Source organism: Ictidomys tridecemlineatus, chromosome X, assembly GCF_052094955.1.
Source record: "Ictidomys tridecemlineatus isolate mIctTri1 chromosome X, mIctTri1.hap1, whole genome shotgun sequence".
NCBI lineage: Eukaryota > Metazoa > Chordata > Mammalia > Rodentia > Sciuridae > Ictidomys > Ictidomys tridecemlineatus.
In genome coordinates this window covers 19,947,729-19,966,523 of record NC_135493.1, presented here as the reverse complement: position 1 = coordinate 19,966,523, position 18,795 = coordinate 19,947,729, and positions in this window count along the sequence as shown.

Sequence of the window (18,795 nt, the reverse complement as noted above, 5' to 3'; positions counted from 1 at the left end):
TTGATACATTGTCTTATGTGTGTCTAGAGTTATACAGGACATTTTATTCTATGATTTTTGTTCTGGGGCAATTGACCACGGAGGTACATCCCCAGTTCTTTTTATTTTTCTGCTTTGAGACAGGGTCTTGCTAAGTTGATGAGCCTGGTCTCCAACCTGTGATCCTCCTGCCTCAGCTTCCCAAGTCGCTGGGATAACAGGCATGCTTCACCACACCTGGCTATATGTGATATTTTAATTTTTTAAATAATCCTAATGCTTCAATTCCATTTTTCTTTCTTCATTGCCTGCAGGAATCTATGCAGTAGAATTGTGATTGAGTAAACATCTATTTTTACAGCTGAGAAAGGAATTCTTTTGCTTATTTCCTCACTGACCATTACACTTAGGCGTAGGTTTCTTAGGTGCCTAAAGTACACTGAGTGTGTAAATGCCCTAATTGTTCCTTTCCGTGTGTGCAAGCCCTTGAAATGTGAATTTTCAGCTCCTTCCGTCAGAAGATTGAGTCTGAGCCTGGTGTGGTGGCACTTGTGATCCCAGCGACTCAGGAGGCTGAGGCAGGAGGATCATGGGTTGGAAGCCAGCCTCGGCAATTTAGCAAGACCCTAAAGAGAAAATGTCTCAAAATAGAAAACGTAAACAGCACTGGGTATGTAGTCAGTGATAGAGTGCCTCTGAGCTCAACCCTGCATATTGAAGGAAAAGAAATGTGGAGACTGTCAATGGTGAGCCGATTGTCAACGTAGGCCTCGGGGTCTTGTGTACTTCCATTTCTGCCTTGCAGACTTGCTATCAGGGTATAAATACACTCAGGCGAGGCTCCTTGAGGATGAGATGCATGGGGAGGAGAAACTAGCAGCCTCCTCAGTGAATTTACCCTTAAACATGGAAGAGACAGGATTTGTCAAGCCTCCAACATGGCCCAAAGCCCATGACAGACGCTGGAGAGTCCTTGCAAGACCTGGAAAACAACAGCAGACTTGCAGATTGGTGAGTGATAGTTAAAGTTCTTCTTTTAAACCAAGTTACAAACTAGTTGTCGAGTGGAGTTGAAAAGTAGTTTTTCACACAGCATGACAAGTTGATAACAATAATCTGATTATGGAAATTCCTTTATTTTCATGGCTTCATTAAAACTTATACTGTGAATGCTCTTGTGTTTTGTTTTGTGCCAGGAGGAGCACTTAACCACTGAGCCACATCCCCAGCCGTATATTTTGTATTTTATTTAAAGACAGGGTCTCACCGAGTTGCTAAGCACCTCGCCATTACTGAGGCTAGCTTTGAACTCACCATCCTCCTGTCTGGGCCTCCCAAGCTGCTGGGATTACAAGCATGCACCACCGCCCCTGGCTGCTATTCAGATTTACCAAATCTGTTTTTGGTTTTCTGAACCTATTGAGATGACCATATACTTCTCTCCTTTTCTTGGAAAATCAGGGAGTGACAAGTATTCCTTTGACAGGTTATCCTCCCTTGTGCTCATGAGGTGAATACAACCTGGTCATTTTATTTTCTTTTACATAATTCTGAATTCATTTTACTAAGATACTAGAATTTTTGCGCTTACATTCGTGAGTGGGTCTCTAATTTTATTTGTACTCACACTCTTCTTTTTAGGGGGAGGGTACCGTGGGTTGAACCCCCAGGGGTGAGGAACCACTGAGCCACATCCCTAGACCTTTTTATTTCTTATTTTGAGAGGGTCTCACTAAGTTGCTCAAGCTGGCCTCAAACTTGCTGTCCTACTGCCTCAGCCTACCAAAGCACTGGAATTACAGGCAAGTTGATGGGATCACAGGTATGTGCCATCATGCCCGGCTATTTTGTTCTTGTTGTTATTATTTTTTAATTTTTTTTAAAGAGAGAATTTTTTAATATTTATTTTTTAGTTTTTGGTGGACACATCTTTATTTTATTTGTATGTGGTGCTGAGGATCAAACCCAGCGCCCCACGCATGCCAGCGACAGCGCTACGGCTTGAGCCACATCCCCACCCCCTGTTGTTGTTATTTTTAATTTCTTTTTTTTTTTTTTTTTTTTTGTACTGGGGATTGTACCCAGGAGCACATCCTCAGCCCTTTTTATTTTTTATTTTGAGATGAGATCTGGCTAAGTTCCTTTGGGCCTTACTAAGTGGCTAAGGCTGGCTTTGAACTCGTGATCCTCCTGCCTCAGCCTCGAGAGCTGCTGGGATTACAGGCATTTGGCAATGCATCCAGCCCCCATAGACTTTTTCACTTGGTAGTTTGTTTGTCTCATGCAAATTCTTTGATATATGAAAGGAGAGTATTTCATCTTTTATATTTTGTTCTCAGTAGAGGGAAATGAAGTCGTGGTCCAATGTTAAAGCCAACCATAAACAAAAATGAATCAGATCTGAAACTTTTACCTGTTTAAAAACGTATTTTCGGGAGGCTGGGGCTGTAGCTCAGTGGCAGAGCACTTGCCTAGCATGTGTGGCGCTGGGTTCCATCCTCAGCACCACATATAAATAAACAAATAAAATAAGGGCATTCTGTCCATCTACAATTACAAAAAAAATTTTAAAAACGTATTTTTAATACCTGTTGAGTAATATTTGTCATTTGTTTCAATGATTTGTTGTTTTCTGAAAAAGCAACAAGGAATGAGAAGAAATATAAACTAAAATGAAATAAAATCTTTAAAAATAGAGGGCACAAAACTAATAATATGCGAAACTTCCTGTGTTCCAGTGTAAAAAGATGAATTACTCTGAACACGCTTGATCTGGGATTGATTCGTATTTGAAAACATACTGTTCAGGGCTGGGGCTGTGGTTCAGGGGTAGAGCACTTGCCTAGCACGTGTGAAGCACTGGGTTCTATCTTCAGCACCACATACAATTTCATGAATAAAATAAGGGTATTGTGTCCATCTACAACCAAACATATATCATGGTTTTCAATGTGAGGGACTGTATGTCACACAGAGATGAGAGAGATCAAAACGTTCCTCCTAGGGACCCAAACCAGCAGTTGCCTCCCAATTGACATAGACCTAGTGTAACCCAATGAATGGAGAAGGACTTCCTGAGAGCCTGAATACTGGTCATTTCCTTGACCAAACTTTGCACATTCCTCTGAGTTTGCTCTTTGAGGAGACTTAGGTTGGGGCCCTTTCTTGGGTCTGCCTAGCCCAGTTGTAACTAGAATCTTATTGAGTCACTTTAGCAAGGCTTCTCCTACCCTTGACGTCACCTCCTAGTGTTTTCCCATGTACTGGCCTCCATCACTGTGCTCCTTGGCTATAATTCAGTCTTCGTGTGTTCAAAGTTAATCCTATCTTTTTCTTTCTCCCGTTGTTATTATTATCAGCATTCTGGGGATTGAACTCGGGGCCTGCCTCATGCTGGGCAGTTGATCTACCAACATTCCCAGCCCAATGCTCTCTTTTTAAGAAAAAAATGTGGCCTTTAATTACGTATATAAAAAATAACATGAGAACAAGATGTTCTAAGGCTTGTACATTCTCTCTAGATGAAAGGAGCTGTACTTGGTTCACTTGTAGTATGGCATCACTGAAGAGAAGGAAGAAGCCTAGCATAGTTATTCCTGAAGCAGAAAGCCAGTTTACTACAATCAGTACTGATTTCCCTACCATATTTCTGTAGAAATACTGATTTGCTGTCGGAAATGACCAGTGTTTAGCTATAAGTGATTAAAAGGGGCAGAGTTTGGTATTTTTCTTCCAGGTGAATTCTTCCTATTTCCTGGCTTCTCCTTCCACAAATCTATGACTCTGTATCCTCGTAGGCGCAGTCATGTGACTTCTCCCTACTGATCTGGGCAAATGCAATGGGTTGTTGTGGGGGGCAGAGGGAGGCAGCTAATCCCATGCCACCAGGCCTACCTACAGGCTTTTGATATTTGAACCTTTGGGCTGGGGATGTCTCTCGGTGGTTGAGAATGTGCTCAGCATGCCTGAGACCCTGGGTTCAAGAAGGAAGGAAAGAAAGAAGGGAGGGAGGGAGAAATAGGGAGGAAGGAAAGAAAAAAGTCCAATACTCTTTTTTTGGGGGGGGGCTCTTTATTTATTTATTTTTTTTTTAAAGAGAGAGAGAGAATTTTTAATATTTATTTTTTAGTTCTCGGCGGACACAACATCATTGTTGGTATGTGGTGCTGAGGATCGAACCCGGGCTGCACACATGGCAGGCAAGCGCACTACTGCTTGAGCCACATCCCCAGCCCAAGTCCAATACTCTTGAATAAAATCTTCCTTACCATTTTCGCAAGCAAATGGATAATTTTGTCATTGGCAATGGTAAGCCAAGTAAAGAAACAGGATGCCTGATGCCTACAAATACCTTAATCCTGCCCCTGATTTTTCACAAGTTTCTTTTTTAGGTCTGAGGATGGATATTCGGCTTCAAAAGCACACAACTTGATTATATAAGGGTACTTGGGTACCCTTGAGATGTAAAATCGAGTAAACAACACAAGTGCAAGACCACCAAGAGTAAAAATTGCTGAGAAGACGAGATTCCTGATGACGCTGGTGGTTAGGCCACAGTTTGGTTTCCAACAGAAATCATAAGCATCGTGAGCTTCATTAACTGAACTGTGCGCAATATTAGGCTGCCATGTTTCTTTGGGCCTTTTTTCTCTGGGTGGAGTTTTGTGAGATAGAAAGGGTGGGAGAAGATTGCCTTGTCAGGGCTTGTTGGACTATTTAGAGCACTACTGCCATCACCTGCAAGTAGTTTCAGAATACTCCTGTCATTACAGTTTCCTAAAGTGAGGCATACTCTTTGGGAAAGATCCTGCCTGTCGTGAGACCTAACCCTGGGCTCCAAGGTGGGCCTCTGTGCCTTCTCTGGAGGCCCCAAGGGAGACCTGGACCCTGGCACTCACTTAGCCTAGAATCTGGAGAGTCATGGGGCCTGGCGTGAATCAGCAGCAGCCTGGAGATGTTGTCACAGGACAACGTGGGGAGGAGCCTCAGCTCCTTTTGACAGTGTGGAATCTTAATCTCCAGCGTCACAAGAAAAGACCTGTCTTAAACTCATTATGCATTAGCTATGAGTCCACCACAGGAGAAATGCAGTGGCGTCCGGTATGCTTATTGTGTGCCAAAGACCACCCTGAATTCTGGAGCCCAGTCCACCTTTGGCTAGCTGAAGATATTCACAGGTCCAAATGGGGTTACCAAGACATGAGGCTGATCTCCCTGTGACATGTCACCCTGTTGATCTCCAAGGTTGATGGAGCTGGTCCGGCTGGCTAGGGGGAGACCCACTTCATCCTTCACTGCTCTGTGTGCATCTTTCCTGAACCTCACTACATTCAAAAGGATGACCTTCCACATCGAACCATACATTGGTGAAGGTTATACAAGTAAGTAGCTGTGCTCCCCTGCTAGAAGCTTCAAACCAACTCTCAAAACAGGGATGCCAAGTGGAGAGGGAGGGAGAAGGAAGAATTCTCCATGTCCAGAAGGAGGAGGTGGGTACACTGGTGTAGCTGATTTCTCAGGCCCTGAGAAAACGGTTGGTGGAGTTTGTTCTTCTCTCCCACCTCACAAGAAACAGGCCCACGAGGCCTCTTGGTCTTCAATCAGACAGGAAAAGGAGAAGAATGCTGAGTAGTAGAATAGGATTTGTGAACCCAAGCCTCCAGGGCTTTAAATTCCTCTGGAAAAGATCAGGGACAGAGAGTTCCATGCACTCCCCTTTTGACTTCATCTGAGATAGGTCTTTGCTTTCAGCAAATTTTGTTTGATCTGAGAGTTCTACCAAGCACAGCAAATGCTGCTGGATGTCCGTTAGGAAAAGACTGTTATACTCTGCCGGAAGCTCCCAGGGATCCTCGCACCATAGCATAGTGACCTCACATAAGGGCCTGCTGGGTTGCGTTCCAAAAGGAAGAAAACAGAGAGGAATGCACCATAGGGCCTGCATTCATCTTTGAGTGGGTTCTTTGGGTGCGGTGCACGTGGCTTCCTATGACTTTTTGCGAACTTGAGTTCCTCCTGCCTTAGCCTCCCACAGTGCCGAGATTACAAGTGTGCTCCACTGAGCCCTAACTCTACTGCCTTACCATAGTGTGAACGTTGGCAATATCTTGAAAGGAACCGGAAGAAGCGAGAGGCCAGTAGTAGTCCAGCGGCTACCAGCAGATTGTGACCCACTGCCATATGGCAGGCAGAGGTCTCTACCTGGTGTGGGTAGGTTTGCAGGAATCTCCCCAGAGTGAAATGCAGGTCCTGGTGGGCACTTCTCTGTTGTTTGTGCCTCTTGGTGCAAGAGTTAGCAGGCGTCCACTTGGTCTCGCTGTGCTAGGAGCCATGCATCCCATGTTGTGGCGCGGCCACAATGTCAATAAGAAGCCAGTCCTTGTGGCGTGTTGCACGAACAGGTGTGCTTTTGAAGGTCTCAGGCATGCCTGAATGTCTCATTACCTGTAACTGAGACACCTGGAGAGAAGTCAGATGACCTATCTGGGACAGGAATCACTTCTTCTAAGGGAGCATTGGCTTAAAAGCATGGAGCCTGAGCGGCGCACACCTGGAATCCCAGCAGCTCAGGGACTGAGGCAAGAGAATAGTTCAAAGCCAGTCTATCAAGACCTTGACTAAAAATAAAATATAAAAAGAGTTGAGGATATGACTCAGTCAGTGATGGTTGATCTCCGCAGGGTTCCTTCGGTCCCAGGTACCAAATAAAAATAAAAACAGGTGGGAAAGGAATTCAATTATTATTGTCAATTTCAAAAACTGCAAATTAGACACTAGTGGACAGTGCAAACAATTGAATATGATCATGAATTTTTTAAAGTTATTGCCTTCCACGGTGACATTGCTCTGCCATTACTTCATTTGGTAGAGGCTGTTGTGTAATGTGGATTGTGAAGACGCAAAGATTGTGTCTTGAAATGAAAAAAGAAGTGGATATATGTCAATGGTACAAGGTGATACTGAAGACTTTGTATAAAGTTAAAATACATAAAATTATATCTAAACAGAAATTGAATGTTAGTTGTGTGTGGGTACATCCATTTATATAAACACACAATTTTTAAAAGCTTTATATTTGTGATCATGGTCTGTGTGAGAGTATGTCTGAAGATGATATGTTTGATTGACCTATTTTATCCTTAGTTTTCTGTTCTTTTTCTTTTCTGGTGGGACCAAGGATGATTGAACCCAGGGACCCTTAACCACTGAGCGTCCCCCAGGCCTTTTAATTTTTGTTTATTTTGAGACAGGGTCTTGTGAAGTTTCTGAGGCTGGCTGTGAACTTGGGATCCTCCTGCCTCAGCCCTGGGAGCTGCTGGGATTACAGGTCTGTGTTACTTGCCCAGTTTCTATCTCTCGTCCTTTTACTTCTATTTCAATAAGCACTCTTGAATGAAAGTCTTCAATGTGAAAGGTGTGAATACAGATACCTTGATGTCCTCTCAGAGCACGCATCTGCGTGACTGGATTCCAGAGATGGCTACTTTGCGCATTTGTTGAATTTTGCTTTCTTCATGGATTTTAAAGATAAAATTATAAGACAAAAATTTAGGATAAAAACATGAGAATCATGTAAAGCTACTGAATGTCTCTAGAATAAAATTGTATATCATAAAGATATAAGTAAATTTACATAATATGCATGGAATTTAGTCATGTATCTATATCTATAGATAATTAGATTTTTATGGATGAAAATAGTTAAGATATTTGGTGATGAACAGGCCACATGATATAACTCAAAGGTTTAAGAAAATCTGTACAATTCAACTACTGAAATTATTTTATGGTGTTAACAAAAATGGCTCAGGAATGGGAAGAAAAAATATGGGGTTGGAAACACAGTGTGAATTCAATCTAAGATCAAATTTATTGTGCTACTTGAATATCTACATACAAGTTCGTGACAATGTATTCAAAGAATGGCAATAATATTCAAAGTGGTATAGGCATTGAACCAAAAGTGTGAAGACACTGCTTTTCTCTAGATCTGCACATGGCTAATTTCTGAGTCCTTTGGAAGCTCCATATATTAGTTATCAAAGAGAAAACATGTGACTAATCCCTAAGTGAAACCGGCAGTACACCTAGAGCACAGCCATAGGAAAGAGTCATCGGAAATTCCACGATAAGGGAACATGCTCATGCTCCTAGGTCAGATGACAAAGCCATGAGAGAATATAGGGTTTTTTTTTTAAGGTGTTCATGGGATGAAAGCCAGGACTGTGCACATTAGTTCTTAAAAAAAAAAAAAATCAACAAATAAAAAAACAAGGAGAAAATACAGTTGAAGGAAAAAGAAAACTGTTTACAAACGAGATGATTCTGTAACCCATGGGATAAAATATTATGAATAAGAACACATAAAGATACACACCCCATAGAGTCAAGACTAGTAGTAGAAGCATATTTCATGCCATGGACACACGTCATGTTCTCATCTTTAATGAGGAGAAGAAGGGAAATGGATGCTGAAGGAAGTTTAAGCATCATGGCTGCCTTGGAAACCTCCTGAGAAATTATTGCCTCTAATTCAGTTCAGAGGATGTGAAACCAAAGGAATGCTGGAGTCCCTGCTGGCCTTGGAGCATGGCCAGGTCACTAACCACCTGGGTTGGTGACTGTTTGGCCACAGAAGATCCCCTCCAGCTTCAGCAGCCTGCTCACTTGTCTGCTTTCATCCCGGGGATTTATCCTCGGATGCTGTGTCATCTCCAGGGGCAGGAACACTGAGTATAGAAAGCCACACCTGAATGGACGGGATCCTGTGGAAAATGAAGTTCCACCAGGACCAGAGTCCTGAGGAAAGGAGAGGAGATCCAGGCCCCAGTGTGGTTATGATGAAACCTGAAAGTGTTACCACAATTTACCGGTGCCAAGACCTTGCTTCCCCAAATGCTGAAGTACAACACCAGAGAAGCAAGCCTAGGCGAGTGGAAAGTAGAAGCTGTATTAAAGAACAGCTGAGGTTTCTTCTCTTTATAGGCTTCTTCTCCCCAGAGGCAAAAAGGGACCCAAAAGGAAAATCCCTGGAAGAGCAAGGTCTCTCCCCCCCCCCCTTTTTTTTTATAGCTAAGGTCTTCTTTTAGCTTTCCTACACTTATGTCCTTTGTTTCCCTTTATCTTTCAGTGATAGAATGCAGATGGGAAGCCCCAAAGGTGGTAGATACAGGTGGGCAGAGGGGTAATCTGGGCAGGAAGGGCCTTGGGCAGCTCTAGATTACCACCTCCTAGTTTGCTGCCAGCTGATTCATGAACATTTCCTTAGGATGGGCTCTGGGCCTTGGGGACATTAACATTTCAATTTCCCCAAGTGCTGCTCTGGTTTCCTGGACTCCATTCTCTATAATGGCCTCCATTTTATTTATCTTACTCTTCATTACACCTGATTTACCTAACTACACTAAATACCTATCTGCAAATCTAGCTTCAAAAGCAATCTCAAGTTGGAGGCCAGTCTGACCAATATGCAAAATCCCCTCTCAAAATCAGAAAGGAAAAAGTTTTTGAAAATCTCAATTCCAGTTCCAGCACACACAAGAAGCATCCCAGACAGCTTGTTCCAATGCAGAGGGCAAAAGGCAAGAGAGCGGGAGCAGAGCTCTCAGGAAGAGGACTGGTGGCCATGTCTGCAGCTCTACTGCCATCGTGCGGAAACAGTTTCACGACACCCAGCGCCATTCAAGCCTCCTTCCCAGGAGGCCAAGCTGTTGGGCAGATGGGGCACGCAGGGAGTTGGAAGATCCTTGGGCTCAGATCTGGGCCTCCTTGCCTTCTCCTAGGGCCCTGAGGGAGACCTGGGCACTAGCGCAGCCTCAGCATAGAACCTGCAGTGCAAGGGGCCAGATTTGACCCATAGCAGCCAGGAGGTGTTTCCCACAGGAAGTGGTGAGGCAGGGCCTCAATGTTAAGCTGTGTGGACTGGGCCTGAGGGACACAGTGAAAAGGATAATGTAGGTGCTTCTGGATGCTTCTTTCCTTCTTTCTCTTTTTTTCTTTAATAATTTATAGTAGAATGCATTTGGACATATAGTACACAGATATATGTACTCCTCCTTCCTGTGGCTGTACATGGTTCAGAGTCAATCCACTAGTATGTTCATTCGTGGATACTTATTTCCTGTTCAGGTTCCTTTGAGCAAGAGATGGCACTCCCTTTTGTGAAGTCACCTTGCTGTTGTGCTTGAGTCCCTTGTCCCCCAGGACAGGAACGAAAAGGAGAGGCCACTTGAAGGTGGCACAGGGCAGCATCAGATGTGTTTCCAGTAATCCACGTGCAGACCCAATTGTATGGTGGCCACGATGCCCTGAAGAGAAGGGCAGAGGAGAGTAGGATCAACTCTTAGTGCATGCGATGTGCTAGAGCAATAAGCACCACGAACAAGAAGGTTCAACACTCCAAACTACATTTGGAAAGCTGTTATTTGGTGGAACCTATGCAAAAATTCACTAAATGTGTGTCCACGTTCTTAATATAAAAGCCAAACCTATGCAATTTTAGACGAAAATAGAGACATAAATCTTCCCCTTCTGGGATTTGGTAGTGGTTTCTTGAAAACAGTGATGAAAGCAGAACTATGAGAAGACAGGATGGCTGGTGGGGAAGTCCTCTCCTTTTGCCTCAAAGGACAGGATTGACAGCAGGAAGATGGAGTTAACAGAATAAGAGAAGGTAGTTTCAATTATCTGGAAACTTTCTGACACTCAGAATTCATGAAGTAGCTGGTTCCATAACTTGTAAATTGTGCTCTTAACAAGATGGGTATGCATGTTTCACAATACTGTGCCGACTTTATAATCCCTTGGTTCAAAAAGAAAACTGGTATAGCTGGCTGGAATGGTGGTTCCTGTCCCTGTTTTGGAGGAACCTCCATACTGATGTCCACCGTGGCTGTGCTAAGTGTGTCCAAGGGTTCCTTTCGCCAACATTCGCTTGATTATACCCATTTTGGAAGTGGGATTGGCTCCCTGTGATATCCCTGCCATAGGCTTTCCACTTTGTGATTCCTGAAAGTTCTTGTAGCGAAAGTATGAAATTTCAAGCATTCCAAAATAGATACGGAAGTGGATATGTGCCATTGGTGTACAGTGATGCCGCAGACTGCGTGAAATGACACAGGGTGCCCTTTATCTTCAGAGAAACACAAATGTGCAATGTGTGGGTGCATGCATTCATAAGCAAACGCAGCATTTTTAAAGCTGTGTATTTGTGTGCCGATGGTCACTATTAGAAGGATTGTCATGCAGTATGACAATCTTGGGCAAGGCATTTATATCTTTAGTTTTATTTCCATGTAAATAAAGAGACTTTAATGAAAGTGGGTAGCTACTTGTGAGCGCAGAGAACACTGCTTGGCAAGGAGCCATGGTGGCATATATCCTGGTGTCCAAATAGGAGAGCTGTCGACTTTTGTTTCCTTGCCTCGTTGTCTTGGAAGTAGGAATTTTTAAAAACTGAATATTGTCTTAGTATGTAATTATTTATACATTAATACAATATGGAGAGCATTATTCAAAGAAGCATGTATGTATATAGATCCACGCACACACATGCACACACATATATCTGTTGAAGGATTTTATGGGAAAAACTGTTAATAAATGTGAAATATTTTGTAGAAACCAAACCAGTACATATGAGAACTTTGTGAAGGTTTTAAGCCTTCCGCGAAGCCAAGTCTTTCAAATATGCTGTGAGTATGCCAAACACTGCCCAATAATCAGAAGGGAAAATATGGTGTCTAAGCACAAGGCATAACACTGTCAAATTTCAATGCAACGTTATTGTAGTATCTATGGATTGAAAAAGTGGGGGTGAGTAAGCAAAAGATTATAGGTGTTTCTACATGATGTCTGATGATGGTGGTTTTCTCTCAGTCAGAACATGGCTGATTTCTGAATCCTTTCAAGTTTCATGTCCTAGTTACCAAGGAGAAAAGATATGAGTGATCTGTAGGTGACAAGCAGTCATAGACATGCAGGGTAAAGCCAGGGAAAGCTGTCACAGGCCATTCTGTGATATGGGAAAACGCTGGTGCTCTAGGGTCACATGATGAAGTCGTGAGAGAACATCTGTCAACTGTAGGAGAAGAATTGATGGTCCCTCCCATGCACATGTCACTGCTGGTGGGATTGTAGAGCATTCAGTCTTGAGCTCTCTGAACCCCCCGTGTAAGGACTGCACCTAAGGGAGGCCTCCCCCTGGGCCCACCCTGCCTAGAGCCTGGGTCCCAATGGAATAGGAGTCCAGGGAGCCTGGGAAGGAAGTGAGTTGGGCTGACACCCAAGAGTCCTGGGGCCTATGTTGCTGCTTCCCTGAGCCCTTGGTGTTTTCCAACTCCTTCCTAGGCAAGGATGCCAGAGGTTTGCCTCCAAGAGCCCCAGACAAGTGGATACCATGAAGAAACGCTGTAGAAACAACACTGATTGAGGAGCAGAAAGGGGAAGACTTGTGACATGGAAACTGAGTTCTGGAAGAGAGAAGGTGCCCATGGGGTGAGTGGCTAAGGTCTTAATGGTTTTTGTTTTTCTTGCTTTTTTTTTTTTTTTTTTTTTAGTTGTAGATGCACAGCATGACTTTTTAGACTTTTTATTTATTTACTTTTTGGGTGGTGGTGCTGAGAATCGAACCCAGTGCCTCATATGTGCAAGGCACGCGCTTTAATGCCCAGCCCTTAAAGTTTTTTGTTTTAAATTTTATCCTTTTCTCTCTCTCTCTGCTTCTGTGCTACTGGCTCAGAACCCAGGGCTTCTATATTGGATCTCATATTGATATCAAATGGAAACTAAGCCAAATTTTAAGAGTGGAACACATTTCCGCGAATTGAGCAAAATGCAAAGTTTTGAAAATTACAATCCAAACTCCAAAACAAAAATGTATCCTGGACAGGTTGTTCCAACACAAGGGGCAAAAGACAAGGGAGCCAGGTTTCCTGAGCCTTTTTCTCTGGGCCGCGTTTTTTTCAGACAGGAAGGGCGGGAGAAGGGCAGTCAGGATGAGGGCTGGTGGCCATGTCTGCAGCTCTACTGCCATCGTGCGGGAACAGTTTCTAGATACCCAGCGCCATTCAACCCTCCTTCCCAGGAGGCCTAGCTGTTCAGCAAATATGGGCAGGTGGATGTTCTAAGAGGCTTCCGCTGTGCTCTGGGCCCCCTTCTCTTCTCCTAGGGCCTTAAGGTAGACCGGGGCACTGGCGCTCCCTCACCTCAGAACCTGCAGAGGATGGGCCCAGAGCTAACTAGGGGCAGCCAGGAGGTGGTCCCACAGGAAGTCATGGGTCAGGGCCTAGGTGCCAAGCTGTGTGGACTTAACTCTGAAAGGATCCTGCAGGCGCTTGTGGATACTTCTTTCTTGTTCAGGTTCCTTGGTGCAAGAGGTAGCAATGCCTTTCGTGAAGTCACCATGGTGTTGTGCTCAGATCCCTTCAGCCCCTAGGTGGAACAGAAAGGCAGGACAGTTCTAGGTGGCATAGGGCCCCATCAGATGGGTGTGCAGTAAGTCACAGGCAGGCCGATTGTCTAAGGGTTAGGGTGGTCAGAAGAGAAGGCAGAGAATTGGAAGTTCTTCTAGTGCAGCCAATGTGCTAGAGACACAAGCACCAAGAAGACCCAGGAGGATCAACTCAAACCTCAGTTTGGAAACCTGTTATTTGGTGGAGCCTATGCAAAAAATTGGCTTAAAATGTATCAGTGGTATTACTATAGAAGCCAAACCTATGCAAGTTTAGAGGAACATATAGGCATAAATCTTCCCATCCTTGGATTTGGGAGTGGTTTCTTGAAAACAATGCTGAAAGCAGAAATAAAAGACAGATGGATGCTCAGGAAGTCATCTCCTTTTGCCTCAAAGGGGCTGACCAACAATATGAAGAGGCAGCTAGCAGAATAAGAGAAAATATTTGCAATTATCTGGAAACATTCTAACACCCAGAATTGTTGAGGAAAATTGGAGTTGAGTAAGCAAAAGATTATGGGTGTTTCACATGATGTCTGATGATGGTGGTTTTCTCTCCGTCAGAACATGGCTGCTTTCTGAATCCTTTGCAAGTTTCATGTCCTAGTTACCAAAGAGAAAAGACATGACCCATCTGTAGGTGACAAGCAGTCATAGACATGCAGGGTAAAGCCAGGGAAAGCTGTCACAGGCCATTCTGTGATATGGGAAAACGCTGGTGCTCTAGGGTCACAAGATGAAGTCGTGAGAGAACATCTGTCAACTGTAGGAGAAGAATTGATGGTCCCTCCCATGCACATGTCACTGCTGGTGGGATTGTAGAGCATTCAGTCTTGAGCTCTCTGAACCCCCCGTGTAAGGACTGCACCTAAGGGAGGCCTCCCCCTGGGCCCACCCTGCCTAGAGCCTGGGTCCCAATGGAATAGGAGTCCAGGGAGCCTGGTAAGGAAGTGAGTTAGGCTGACACCCAAGAGTCCTGGGGCCTGTGTTGCTGCTTCCCTGAGCCCTTGGTGTTTTCCAACTCCTTCCTAGGCAAGGATGCCAGAGGTTTGCCTCCAAGAGCCCAAGACAAGTGAAGAAACGCTGTAGAAACAACACTGAGTGAGGAGCAGAAAGGGGAAGACTTGTGACATGGAAACTGAGTTCTGGAAGAGAGAAGGTGCCGTGGGGTGAGTGGCTGAGGTCTTTAATATCACTTTTAATTTTATCCTTTTTTTCCTCTCTCTTTCTTCCTCTAAGTGTTACTGGCGGGAAACCCAGTAACAATGGAAAAAAAGAGCCAAATTTTAGGAGTGAAACACATTTCCTCAAAAGAGCAAAGTGCAAGTAAGGCAGCCATAGTTTCTGGTGTTTCCTCTGTTCTGGAATTGTTTTTTCTCCCCTCATTGGATGAGCGGAAGCAGAGTACCTGAGGCAAGGCTAGTTCTGTCTTGTGGGGCAATACTACCATCCTGAGGACAGAGTTTCCTAGTGCTCAGAGCCCATAGCTCAGAGCTCAGAGCTCTTCTGCACTAAAGCCCCTGCAGGTGAGGAAGGTAGGGCCCGTGGGAGGTCCAAGGGGCAGGTTCAAGCTTGGCGTCCCAACCTCTATGTGTCCTCTGGCAGAAACGAAGCACAGATGCAGAGTCTTGGTGGGGAACCTGGGTAATGATGGACACCAGAAAAAAGCACAGAGGTGCTACCAGATCAGACCTGTCCTTGCTGTTCTCACACTGCGAGGAAGGATCCACATGCACAGTGACATCAAGAAAGGGCATCCCTTGACTTGCTATCTATATCCCCAGGTTTTAAGGTATGCATTAAACCATGAATTCCGTTCAGTTATGAATATCATCAGTATATGCAGTGTATTCAGATTTTCCACTTCTTCTTCTGGTTTTTGTTGTTGTTCTTCGTTCTTTTTTGTACTGGGGATTGAACCGAGGAGCACTTAAGCACTGATCCACATCCACAGCCCGTTTTTGTATTTATTTAGAGGCAGGGTCTCAGTGACTTGCTGACTGGCTTTGAACTCATGAACCTCCTGCCTCAGCCTGGAGAGCTCCTGAGATCATAGGCGTGTGCCACCACACCTGCTTCTTTCTTCTTCTGTCAGTTTTTGGAAACTTACTTTTTTAAGTTGCTCATTTCGAGTAAGTTGTTAAATGTGTTAATGGCCGTACATGGAAGCACAAGCCTGAAGTTCTCGCACCTTAGCACGTGGAGGTAGTGTTGTAGGAGACATATGAGGCAGGACACCAGATAGGAAACAGGCAGCAGGGTTATTTGGCTGCAGCCAGGGTCAGAGGGTGAAGATTTCACTGTAATCGACCAGTGCCCTGAACCCCGATTTCAGGCAGTTTCAGAACTTCATACCCAGCGTGTAAGGGAAGGGGCTCAGAAGGTCACAGCCTGTAGAAGTTCACACAAAAACAGCTTTTTCTTTCACTGTTCTTGGCAAGTTAACCCTTCAAGGACAGCACCTGAGAAGGGGAGAGCATCTTCTCCCCTCTCTTGCCCCTGCCAGCTGTTATCATGGAACCCTATTAGTATCCTCTTCTATTATCTTTGAAATGTACACATGTACGGATCTGTGCTTCTTTTTTTTTTTTTTTACACTTTGCAAAACTGTGCAAACTACTATACTGGATATTCCATAAATGTTTGTGAAAAACTAGTAAAGGGGCATTCAGCACCTGGAGTGGTGATTTCTTTCAGGTCAGTGGCCCAGTAAGATACACCAACAGCAAATAGGAAGTTTAACCACACTGAACTCAATTCTGGTGAAGATTTCTGGAGAAGCTTAATTAAGATTGTCTATGGAGGAGGGGCTGCCACTAGAGTCGGAGAACCACAAATTCAGCCAGCCTGGGCAACCCAGTGAGACCCTGTCTCAAAATAAAAGAGAAAGAACTGGAGGTCTAGTTCAGTGGCAGAGCACGCCTGAGTTCAATTCCCCGTACCATACACAGAGTTGTTCGGGATATTTTCTCATATTTAACATCTGTGGCATCTTTTGTTTCTGATAATAGTTGTTTACTTTTACTTCAGTCTTGCTAAGGATTATAGTAATTCTTGTAGTCCTATTTATTTATTTAATACTGTGAATTGAACCCAGGGCCTCACACATCCTAGGCAGGAGCTCTAACACAGAGCTACAACCCCAGCCCTCCTTGTAGTTCTTTTTCGCCTTGATTTTTTTTTTTTTTTTTTTTTTTTGTGATTCTGGGGATTGAACCCATGGCCTTGTGCATGCGTGGCAAGCTCTTTACCAACTGAGCTATATCCCAGCCCCTGCCTTGATTTTTAATACCAATTTTCACCCCTTTATTTTCTTCTTCTACTTATATGGAGCAAATTTCTTTTCACTCTTACCTGCTGAGGCTGGTAACCAAAATCATTGTTTTTCTTAAGTATTTTAAGTTATAAATTTCTAAATATAACTTTAAAAAAAAGAAAGGAAAGAAAAAAAGAAAGGGTATGCTTCTTCTTGCTCCAAGGACCAAGAACACAAAGCTGGGACCTTCAAGAGCCTGCATTAGCTCCTTTTTTTCTTTTCGAGCTCTTCCTTGACAAATATCAGAGGTGGTTTATTTTATTGAGTTCTACAGTTTTCATTTTGAGATTATTTAAATGTTGAACGAATGACCCCTTTCCAGAATATTAACACTTTGCATATTAAAAACTCATTTCTGTAGGATATCTTCTCTTATTGGAAGTACAGGGCACTAGGGAAGAGATAGTCGTCCACCTCCACTGGAGGGCTCACATCCAGCGGTAGAGGGGGCGCCCTAGGATCCACAAGCGGCTTATAGTCCATGAAAGAAACCCACTCTTTGGGGCTCAGTAATTGCAAGGAAGGGCTCTTCTCAGTGGCTGATGAGCCACAGAAAAGCCTCACAGTGCTTCAGGTGAGTAACAGAGGGCGCTCCCAGGTCAGCTGCACACCCTGGCCTGGGCTTCAGGAACACAGCACATCAAAAAGGCCCTGTTAGGGCATCAGAGATTCAGGCCTCAGTGCAGTTACTGATGAAACCTGAAAGCAGTCTCATGCTAGAGGCCAAGGGAGTAAGGTCTCAAATCGGATGACTGTCTGGCCAACATGCAAAATCCTGTCTCAATATTAAGAAATGAATAAGTTTTTGAAAAAAAGCATCCTGGACAGCTTGTTCCAACATGGAGGGCAAATGACCAGGGAGCCAGGTTTCCGGAGCCTTTTTCTCTGGGTGGCGTTTTTTCAGACAGGAAGGGCGGGAGAAGAGCTCTTAGGAAGAGGGCTGGTGGCCATGTCTGCAGCTCTACTGCCATCGTGCGGAAACAGTTTCACCCAGCTCCATTCAAGCCTCCTTCCCATGAGGCCTAGCACTTGGGCAGATCGGGCAGGCAGGGAGTTGGAAGATCCTTGGGCTCAGAGCTGGGCCTCCTTGCCTTCTCCTAGGGCCCTGAGGGAGACCTGGGCACTGGTGGCACTTCAGCCTAAACCTGCAGAAAGAGGGGCACAGAGGGGACTCCCAGCAACCTAGAGGTGCTCTCACAGGAAGTTGAGGGGCGGGGCCTCGGTGCTCAAGTTTGTGGACCTCAACTGAGGGACACTTGGAAAAGGATATTGCAGGTCCTTCTTGTTCAGGTCCCATGGACCAAGAGACAGCAGTCCCTTATGTGAAGTCACCCTGCCATTGTGCTTGAATCCTTTCTGCTTCCAGGTGGAGCCCGAGGACAGGTCAGTTTTTGGTGGCATAGGGCAGCATCAGAAGTGTGTCCAGTAGTTCACAGGCAGGCCCAATTGTCTGGAGCCCAGGATGGCCTGAAGGGGAGGGCAGAGAAGAATTGGAAGAACTTGCAGTGCAGCCCATCTGCTAGAGACAAGCACCAAGAACGCTTCCATTTGCAGAGCTGTTATTTGGTGGCGCCTATGTAGAAGTTCACTTAGAAAGCATCAAGGATCTCCTCCCCAAAACCTCACCTACAGCATTTGAGAGAAAAATGTAGGCAGGTGGGGGTGGGCTGGACGAGTCCTGGGGGGGGCAGGCTAGAGCAGGGCACTGGTTCTTGTTCTTCCAAAAGAGCTGCCCCTGGCAGCTGTTTCTGGAAAATTAGCACGTCCTTGCGACCTCAATGCATTAACCCTCTGTGGGTCCTGAGGATCCAGTCCACACAGCGCCAGAGCCCAGGTCTCCCTCAGGACCCCGGGAGAAGGCCAGGAGGCCCAGAGGGCAGCCCCAGCCGCCTGGAACTGGCTCCTGGAAACGTGGATCCTCCCCCACAGCGAGGCCTCCTGGGAAGGGGCTGGGGTGGCGCAGGGCGTCTGGAAACTGGTTCCGCACGGTGGCGGTAGAGCTCCAGCTATGGCCACCAGCCCTGGGCCTGAGCGCGCCTCTCCCGCC